This window comes from Macaca mulatta, chromosome 1 (assembly GCF_049350105.2).
Source record: "Macaca mulatta isolate MMU2019108-1 chromosome 1, T2T-MMU8v2.0, whole genome shotgun sequence".
Classification (NCBI taxonomy): domain Eukaryota; kingdom Metazoa; phylum Chordata; class Mammalia; order Primates; family Cercopithecidae; genus Macaca; species Macaca mulatta.
The window spans coordinates 231,413,157-231,423,232 of NC_133406.1; the positions used below are offsets into that span (position 1 = coordinate 231,413,157).

Here is a 10,076-nt window from a genome sequence, read left to right on the forward strand (position 1 = left end):
CACCCCAGGGAATGTGGCCCACCCACCCGGCCACTTCTGCCATCTGAGTCACCACCCAGGCGGTCAATCACTGTGGTGGCCCTGGGGCTACTCTTGACTCATCTGTCACCCGCCCTGTGTCCAGGCTATGGTTAAAGATGACAGTGCCTTCCCACCTTCCTGTTGTCCACACCTAGCCACCTCCTTGCTGTGCAGGAACGCTGAAGCCATCCATCCGTCCTCCTCCTTCTATTTTAAAATGTGGCCGCACAGATCCACCCTTCCTGTGGGTCCCCAGGAGCTGGACTCGCCACCTCCCCTGGAACTGCAGCCCGGCGGGCGCTTCCCCAGCCCTGTTTCCTGAAGCTTCCAAGCTCATGCGCCGAGACAGTAGCTCCAGCCACCAAGATCCACCCCGAGCTTCTCCAAGCTTCTGCTCGTTCATCTGTCACACACTTACCTAAAACTCAGTGGAGACAGTGTTCCAGAGGGGGCTGGCGTCACTGCATTTCCACTTTCATTTATTTCCTAGCCTGTGCTCCATTCACTGAACAAAGATCACTGTTCTCCCGTCTTCCTGGTCACCACATCTGGCCCAACAGAGGGACGCTGCCTTTGGGCCAAGACCCAAGGACTTGGAAGGCTGGGTTAGGGCAGACCAAGTTTAAGGTCCCTTCTAAACCAGGGGTCAGCAAACTTCTTCCATAAGGGGCCAGATAGTAACTATTTAAGGCCCTCCGGACAATATGTAAATGAATGGGCATAGGTGTGTTTCAATAAAACTTTATTTACAAAAATAGACAGTGGGCCAGATTTGGCCCAGGAGCTGTAGTTTGCCGACCCCTGTTGTAAACCCATGGAAAATTGCTAATACGATCACCATAATTCCTGGACATGGTGCTCAGGATGGGGGGTGTGTACCACCCACAGGTGCCGAGTGACATTCACAGGTGCCTGGATGGCTCCTATTAACACTGGACCGAGACGGACATCCCTGGGCCTGGAGGGCATCCAGCACTGGGCACCACACTTCAGGCAGGAGCTGGGAGAACAGTACAGGCCCCCGCTCTGGGACCACCCCCACTTACTGCTGCTCTGAGAAGCAAATGCAGATGCCTAGGCCTTGTGGGGCCCAGCAGCACCAGAGAAGCTTCGGGGCCTGGCATTGCTGAGCAGTTGGTGAGTTTCCAGGAGGTGGGAGGACTCAGCCTTCATCCCCACCCCGGAGGAGCAAAGTACAAGCCACAAAGGGCGTGGCTTGTACTGCCCTGCAGGGCTGGAACAGGAGAGCAGAGGACAGATGTGGCCCTGCTGCTGCCACCACCACCCCCCACATACATGCAAGCACCCATGCCTACATGCACACACGTGTGTACACCCATACACACACGTGTACTCTGTGTGCCTGCACACTGACAGTAAGGGCAGCAGCTGAGACTAACAGAGGCGTCACAGTCCAGGCAGTGCCCTGGCCGGCGGCGCCTGCTCTCCACTCCCTTAGTGAAAGTTTTTATCCCCAAAAGCACATTCTTGCATTAGCCACCATGTCCCCAGGACCGCACCTGCCTCCTCCTCTGCACAACTGTCTCAGCCAAGCCCCACAACAAACCAGTTCCTGGCCTGTACCCCTCCTGCCCCACCAAACTCTACTCACTCTAAATAATGACAGTTCTCACTGCACGCAGCCCTCAGGCTGCAAGGGTCAGCTGTCGCACGCAGGGGTCCAGTGTCTGGTGCTTCCTGAAGACCAGGCTGTTACCTCATCACAGGCATGAATGCCGTGAGGGTATTTCAACCAGGAGAAAGAGTGTGTATGTGTATGTGTGTGCATGTATGCGCGGTATGCATGTGTGTGTGTAGATATGTGAGGTGTGTATGTATCTGTGTGTGTGGTGTGTCTGGATGTGTGTATATGTGTGTGGTATGTATTCATGTGTACATATGTGTGTGCTGTGCATGCATGCATATGTGTGTGCGTGTATGTACATGTATGTCGTGTGTCTTCATGTGTCTGCGTGTGTGGAGTGTGTCTGTGTGTATACATCTGTGTGTGCAGGAGCTCTAACTGCAAGACCCTCCTCCTCATGGGCAGCAGGGAGCTCACCAGTCACTCTGGGTCAGGAACTCCTAGCAACATTTTCCCATAAGATCAGATTAAAGTAAAGATCAAGAAGGGTCAAGAGAGAAAAACAGCCATAAAACAGTGGCTTGGGAGCTCCCGAAAGGACCTTCCTCACACAACTGGCCCAGAGGCCGTGAGTCACGGAGAACAGCTGCATCTCATCTGGGTCGAAGAGCCGATGCTGGTGGCGGATTGTGTGTGACGCGAGTTCCCTGACACTTGCTCAGGACATGTCCCGTGGAGAGCTTCCTCCGGAGGAAGGCAGGCGAGCCGTCCACACACCCACGCTCCTGCACGCCTCGTGTCAGAGATCAGCTGTCAAATCTGACGAGCATCTATGGCGCTGGCACCAAGGCCTCAGCCTCTCATGCTCCATGTCCCTCAGCCTCGCTGGTTGAGCTCAGCTGGGACAACCCCCTGACCCCACACTCACCTACCCCGAGTCCTGGCCCGGCACAGCTCGGGCCCCATCGTGCCACAAGCAGATGGGGGGATAAAGGGAGAGGACACGTCACCAATATCAAAGTCAAGCACATGGCGGGAGCGTCTGTCTCATGCATGGGAGGGCTGGGCTGGGGGAAGCAGAGAGGAGTGCAAAATGGGATGGAGGCAGGAACCACCGCCCGGACCCTCAGAGCCAGAGAGCAGCCACCGGCCCTGGAGTCACCTTGGCTTCCCCTGTAGAGGGATACACAGCCTGGAGGAGATTCTGCCTTTCCTACAACACAGTGAAGGCTACTAAAAGCTCTGGAGGAGGGGGAGGGGCTACCTGCAGGGACAGCAGATGACACGAAGCCCTGGGGTTTGGCTTCAGTGAACTTCTTCCCCCAGCAGGAGGAATACCCCACCACTACACACACACACACACACACACACACACACACACACACACACACACACACATTCTTGCATGAGTGAAAGGGGATGTCCCTTACACCCTTTGAGGACAAAAGCCCTCAACCCAGTGTCTCCAGAGCAGCCATGGGACGGGGGTGGGTTGGGGTCCCAAACACCCACCAGAGTTGTATGTCCGTACTGGATTTCCCGGTGGCAGCCTGGGCTCTAAGCAGATGAGCTTCCGAAAGCCCCTACTCCCTTGGCCAGCTTTGAACAGCCATTTAAGGTTGTCTGGGTCCAGGGAAGGGGCCATCTTTGGATTTGCTGGGGGCCCCAGATCTTAGTAGGAAGGAAGAAAAGAACCTCGCAAAGCCTCCAGTTTCGTGGGCTCCTCCACGCGGGGGCAGCCAGGTCTGCAGATCCACAGGGAAGAAAGCCTGGAAATGAATGCTGATCCCCAGCAGGTGGAGAGGAGTCAAAAGCATCCCCGAAGTGCACTGCTTGGGAGTCCCAGACCCGGGACAGGTGAAGGGCACCTGTCTTCAGCCTTTAATGATCTAGGGAAGCCATTCTCTCTGAAGGCCGAGGGAGCCTGGAGTGGTAGGAGAGGCAAGGCAGGCCCCTGTGGTTGGAGAGTGCCTTCTGGATACAGCCACAGTTTGCTTTCATTATGTAAGGCAGAGAGGAATGTGATGCCTATAGACACAGCACTACCACCGAGACAGGGGCGAGACAGTGCTGTGGCATGCACAGGGTTAAAAACAGTTGCCATGGTGGCTCATGCCTGTCATCCCAGCACCGTGGGAGGCCGAGGTGGGTGAATCACCTGAGGTCAGGAGTTTGACACCAGTCTGGCCAACGTGGTGAAACCCCATCTCTACTAAAAAATACAACAATTAACTGGGCATGGTGGAGGGTGCCTGTAATCCCAGCTACTTGGGAGGCTGAGGCAGCAGAATCGCTTGAACCCAGGAGGCGGAGGTTGCAGTGAGCCGAGATCGTGCCACTGCACTCGAACCTGGGCGACAGAGAGAGATTCTGTTAAAAAAAAAAAAAAAAAAAAAGTTCCAGGGACTGCAAAGGATGTGGGGAAAGGACATTCCTACACAGCGTGGGTGTGTGTTGAAGGGGGACAGATCCTGAACTGGGACAGCCTTCTAGGTGTGCAGGTGCAACGAGGCAGTCCCTGTCCTGTCCATGTGCAAAATGCCCAACAATCACCCATGGCTCTTGTCCACCAAACCCTACAGGCCTGCACAGGGGCATGAGGGTGAAGATGCTGGCACAGCATGAGTCCCACCTCGTCCACATCATGGAGCTCCATGCAGCCCCTCCAAAGTGGTGACGCAACAGAAAATGTAACGCGATGCTGTCACATTTTTAAAAGCAAATTGCAGAACAACACGCAGATCATGATGCCGTTTCTGAAAGAACAGAATTTAAAAAGATTCTCTCTGTGCACATTTATCTGTAGGTACAGAGAAAGGTCTAGAAGGATAAACATCAAACCTTTCACAACGGTTAATGCTGGTGGGTGGGAGGGAAAAAATGCTTTGAATTGAATTTTTTAAAATGCATGTATTCCTTTTGAAACTAAAATGATGTTTAAGCACACAAAAGAGAATCAAAGGCTGAGAAACAATGATTTCACGCACTATGTTTGCAAGAACAAGTTATTCCCAAAGCAATTCCTACAAGTTCTGCACCTGTGTTGCTTTTATAAAGCAAGCACAGCGTAATGTGTAGGCACTATTGTCCTGAATGCTTTATCCATGAAGGTACGTGTTAAGGATCCATAACTGGCAGAAGGGCATTTAAAATGCTTTTTTTCCTTTTAAAGAGACAGGGTCTCGCGACGTTGCCCAAGCTGCTCTCTAACTATCAAGCTCAAGCAATTCTCCTGCCTTGGCCACCCAAAGTGCTCAGATAACAGGTGTGAGCCACCATGCCCAGCCTGGCAGAAGGGTATTTAAATAAAGGATGAGAATCCTGGGGAAGCTTTGAGGCCATGCCAAAGAGGGACATTATGTCTACAGCGATCTATCCCAAGACTTCCGGTTATACTGCTTCAAAATTACAGATTTTGATTAGCCCAGTAAAAATGGGGCAGCTATCTCTCTCTACTGACCCAGAACACAAGAAGAGAACAGCTGGTCCGTCCCCATACCCAGCCAGGTGGCAGCTGCACAGCGGCTGTGCACGTGGCAAAGGCCAGGTGAGGCGGCCCCATCAGAAACACCGGTGGCTGTTCCGGCCCCGACAGACCCACTCCAGGGCAGGGGAGGGGAGGAGGAATGAGGCTCTGAGAGCAGACCCTGGGAGAGGCTGAGACAGGCCAGACTGCACAGCACCTGCCTGCAACCCCCCAGTGGCATTTCAATTAAAGCCACAACCCTGCAGACCCCACCTTCTCCCAAAATGCTTTCAGATCAATTGTCCCGGAGCCTCGCTTCCACTAAAAATTACCTGTTCGTGGTGGTGTTTAGGAAGAGGTCTGTTGAAGGAGCGGCTACACCCTCTTTTGGGGATGTAGCCAATGCGACTGGGGACAAACAGACAGAAAGGGCAGGTAAGGGATGCACAGGGGTGGGTCGGTCACCAGGGAGTGGCAGACACTCACGCTCCTCCTTACGCCCGGTTCCCCCCAGTGTCTGACTAACCCCAGAACAGTGAAACCATTGTTTTGCCCCAGGATGGGGAAAGAATGAAATTCAGGATGTGGAACAAGGTGACCTATTTATAAAGCCTCCTTTCACCTGAAGATCACGTAACTTCCCTCCCTCTGCCGCCCGTCTCACACACCAGTGGTGGCAGCCCAGGATTCTGCAAGAGAAACATGCCCCGAGCGATCTGCTATTTTATCAGAATGAACCTCTGCAGCCTGGCTCAGCCGCCGCCTGGGCTCTGCCTGCTCACTGGGCTCCTGTGCTCCCTCCAGCATCCTGAACATGAGTGGCAGGGACACTCTTGGTGGTGGAAGGGCTCAGGGAATGCTCCGTGCTGGCTGGGCCATGGAGCCCCTGGCAAAGGGGCCACCACCAGCAGGGCTTGTGACACGTGGTTACCACCCTCCACCCCTCACCCTACCAACCGCCAACTTGAGGAGGGACCCCTCAAACAGGGATATAAAAATAAGTCTGTGCCCCTAGAATCAACAGGATCCTTCTGGAAAGTTCTGACAAGTGATTTTAGAGAGAAAATCCCACACGGTCCAGAGCTCTAGCCCCTGACCTCAAAAGACCCAAAATGCACCTGCTGTAAACGCCTATGGAAGGGCCCAGATGACTCACAGCACTTTCAGAGGGCTCGAATCAGTGGAGCCACGGCCTGGGAAACCAGCATGATATTCATACAGAGACTGAAAATTACAATAAATCGCAGCTGTAGCCTAGGCAGGGTGACGAGGACAACGAACTGTGCCTGGTGCAGACGAGAAGCCAGTTCTTGGAGGGACCCCAGGGACAAAGAGCAACCTTCCCGAAAGGTGACCCAGATAGCAGCAGACATGCTGTCCCACGGCAATGGGAATAAAACGTAGACTATGGACCACCAACACTGCCTGGTCTTGGGGGTCACACACTGGGTCCACCTGGTTCACACAGGAGGTGGGGGCGCCCCAAAGAGTGGAGGCAGAAAGGCAGGGCCAAGAGCAGCTCCACGGCCACATCTCCAAGAAAAGAGCCACCAACAGGATACCCACGGGACAGGCTCAGAGACCTGGTGCTCCTCACCCTCTGATCCCCAGCAGCTCCCCAGAAGGCAGGAGACGGGAGCTCGAGGCAGGGTGGATCTGGTGGGCCCAGTGACTCCCAGGAGGAGGCTCTGCAGAGAAGCTGGTTCTCTGGAAGGGCCTTGCTCCAGCCTAGCCTCCCGAGGGACTCCAGAGCTCAGGGTTGCCTGGCTGAGAGGAGGAGGCTGGAGTGCATCCAAAGTCTGCCACTTCCCCCCAACAAGGCAGTCTCCTGGACACAGGGGATCCAACCAAACCCAGGCTTTCAGGGTGCCAAGGCCTGAATGGGAGGCAGTGACACACTGACCTCTCTCTGTGGGATGTGCCAGCTGGCAAAGGTCACCTCTGGGAGTGGTCCTTGGGTCACCCTCATGTCCCTCCAGGGATAATAAGCAGGAGGGTAACCAGGAAGGGGCTGGGGAGAGGATCTGAGGACTCAGGAAGCATCAACCCAGAGAGATTTCAGGACTCATCACCAGTGAGAGTCAGGGGGCCGGGCATCCACGCGTTCCCCCCTGAGGCCCAGGCGGCTGCCCTCAAACCACCTGGGGGAATAGGAAGGGCAATGTTCATGATTTCACCATAGAATCGCCTAACTAAAGCTCCAGGCACAAAGTAGGAGCTTCATACATGCCGCTCCCTGCCCTCCCCTTGCTGCCTCTCAACACCTGAGGCTATCGGGGGATACCTGATAGCTTGGAATCTTGAATGCCAAGTGCAGGAGAGAGCACTCAGCCGGGGAATGCCATGGCAGGTGCTGGTCCTACAGCTCACAGGGGTGACCCAAGTTGCTTGGCCCCGTCACCAGACCCACAGGCCTCCCTCTATCTGGCAGTGAGGAAAACAGGAAAGGCCCTGTTTTACAGGAGTGGTTCTCAAAGTGGGGTCTCAACCCGCAACATCAGTCAGCATCACCTGGGAACTCAGAGATGCAAATTCCTGACCCCGTTAGACTTTCTGGATCAGAAACTCCGTGGGGTGGCCTGAATTCTAGAGCCCTCCAGGGCACTATGATGAGGCCAGAGATTGAGAACCACTGGTTTCAAGGAATGATGCCTCAACAGTTTAGAATCTCAGATCTCTATTAAATGAAAACTATCAGGATTACACTTGTACCAGAATTTTAAAAAATTATCTTGATATGAAATATTTCAAATGTTAGACATTCTCATAAGAAATCTCAATACAGAAATGTAAAAAGCATAGTGTTTCCTCTCACCTACTGCCCAGGGAAGCACAGAGGTGTGTCCTTCTAGAACATTCTGGTGCATATGAGAATAGTCTATTTACAGCAAAAGATCACACTGCAGATACGAATCCACAGTTTGCTTTTTCCATCGTAATATATTAGCTCCTCCATGAAATTTATGTTAGTGGCTGCATAATATCCCATTATGTGCTATTATAATTTTGGTGACATTCCCTCCTAGATGGACATCTAGGCTGTTTGCTGTAATCACGGTCATGTGTGGGGAGTTAATTATTTCTCCATAACAGGATGGCCTTAGAGCAGCTTCTTTTAATTTAGTTCACAGCCACCTCTCCTCTTACCGCTCTCAAAATCTTGGACCTCGGGACCATCCGCCCCACCATCCACTTTTAGAAGAAAATCAAGTGTCCAAGTAACCCACCTCCAGGTTCCTGATATTTGCAACTGACTGAGGCAAGCCCAGGGTGGTGGGGAGTGTCTGTGGAGATAGCTGGACTGGAGGTTTCTCAACTGGACCTCGACTGGATCTCGGCCAATGAACCTGAGAGGATTCTAAAAGGACTTAGGCTGTGCGCCTCCTTGTGCAACCCAATCACCATTTCCCGTGTGGGATTTCACGGAACTGAGCAGGATGCCAAGGGAGGGGTAAATCCCGGGGCCTCCCAGGCAGGTGGTGAATAAAAAAAGGACTTCAACATACTTTTCAGGCCACAGTAACCTTCGGGCACTTCCTCTTATATGCCAGAGGTCTCCCTCCTCCAATTCCATCAACCTGGAACACACGGGTCAACACTCAAGAGGGGAGGGTCCCAGCAAGTTCAAGGGCAGTGAATAAATTCATCCTCAACTTCCCAGGCAAGTAGAAAGGCCTGGGGGCCAGAATGGCATGGCACCAGCTCATCACATATAGGATAAGGCAAGGAGTGTGGAAGTGCCTCCCCAGCTAGCAAGTGGAGTATTACCCACCAAAAATGCTAATGGGGGCTGGGTGTGGTGGCTCACACCTATAACCCCAGCACTTTGGGAGGCTGGGGTGGACAGATCTCTTGAGCCCAGGAGTTCAAGACCAGCCTGGATAACATAGGGAAACCTTGTCTCTACAAAAAATACAAAAATTAGCTGGGTGTAGTGGTACATGCCTATAGTCTCAGCTACTTGGGAGGCTGAGGTAGGAGGATTGCTTGAGTCCAGAAGGTTGAGGCTGCAGTGAGCCAAGACTGCGCCACTGCACTCCAGCCTAGGCAACAAAGTGAGACTCAAAAAAATAAATAATGGGAAGGATCTCTGTACAAGAGGGCAAGGGAAAAGGTTTCCTATGTCAAGTGAAAAAAGGGTCATAACTGCATCTGCCCTGAGACTAAAACCTAGAAAAAACTGTATCGGCATACTCAGGAAAGAGGTAGAAAGGAGCCTGGAGAAATGAAAATGTCGCTGTGTTTAGAGTGATGAGCTTATGAGTTCCCTCCCTTTTAAATTCCTTTACTGTTGTTTTGTTACTGTTGCAAAAACACAAATGGATGAGCCCGAATGTCCATCGATGGACGCATGGATAAACAAATTGTGGTATACACATTCAGTGGAATATTATTCAGCCATAAAAGTACTAGTGCATGCTACAGTGTGAATGAACCCCAAAAACTTTAGATTAATGTGAAGGAAGCCAGATATAAAAGGCCACACATTGTATGATTCCCTTTCGATGAAATGACCAGGATAGGTAAATCCATAGAAACAGAAAGCAGACTGGTGCTTGCCTGGGGCCAGGAAGCAGGGGGACGGGAAGTGGCAGCGGTCTCTTTTAGGGGTGATGAAACTGTTTTGGGACTCGAGCCTCTTTTAGGGGTGATCAGACTGTTTTGGGACAAGACAGAGGTGGTAATATACCATATTGTGAATGGACTGAATGCCACCGAATTGTACTCTGAAAAAGATGAATGTTAGGTGAATTTCAGCTCAATAAAAAAATAAATAAATAAATAAATGGATGAAAAATGTCCACCTCTCCAAGATCCACATGGACAGGGGGTGGGTGTGGATGGGGGTGCAGGGCAGAGAGAGGCACAACCTGGCTGGTTGAACTGGGCTTGTTAGCCCAGAGTTACACAAAAGGACACCGTTAACGACGCTCAGATGTGGGGAGTAAAGAGCCTTTGAGAGCAGAATTGCTGCAGGCCAGGCCTCTGCCCTTCCCCTTTCTG

The 10,076-nt window shown here is 52.4% G+C and overlaps 1 protein-coding gene across 3 annotated transcripts in view; it reads right to left on the minus strand.

Moving 5' to 3' along the window:
• Positions 1-10,076, minus strand: part of SPSB1 (splA/ryanodine receptor domain and SOCS box containing 1) — a 76,156-nt gene that overhangs the window by 16,964 nt on the left and 49,116 nt on the right.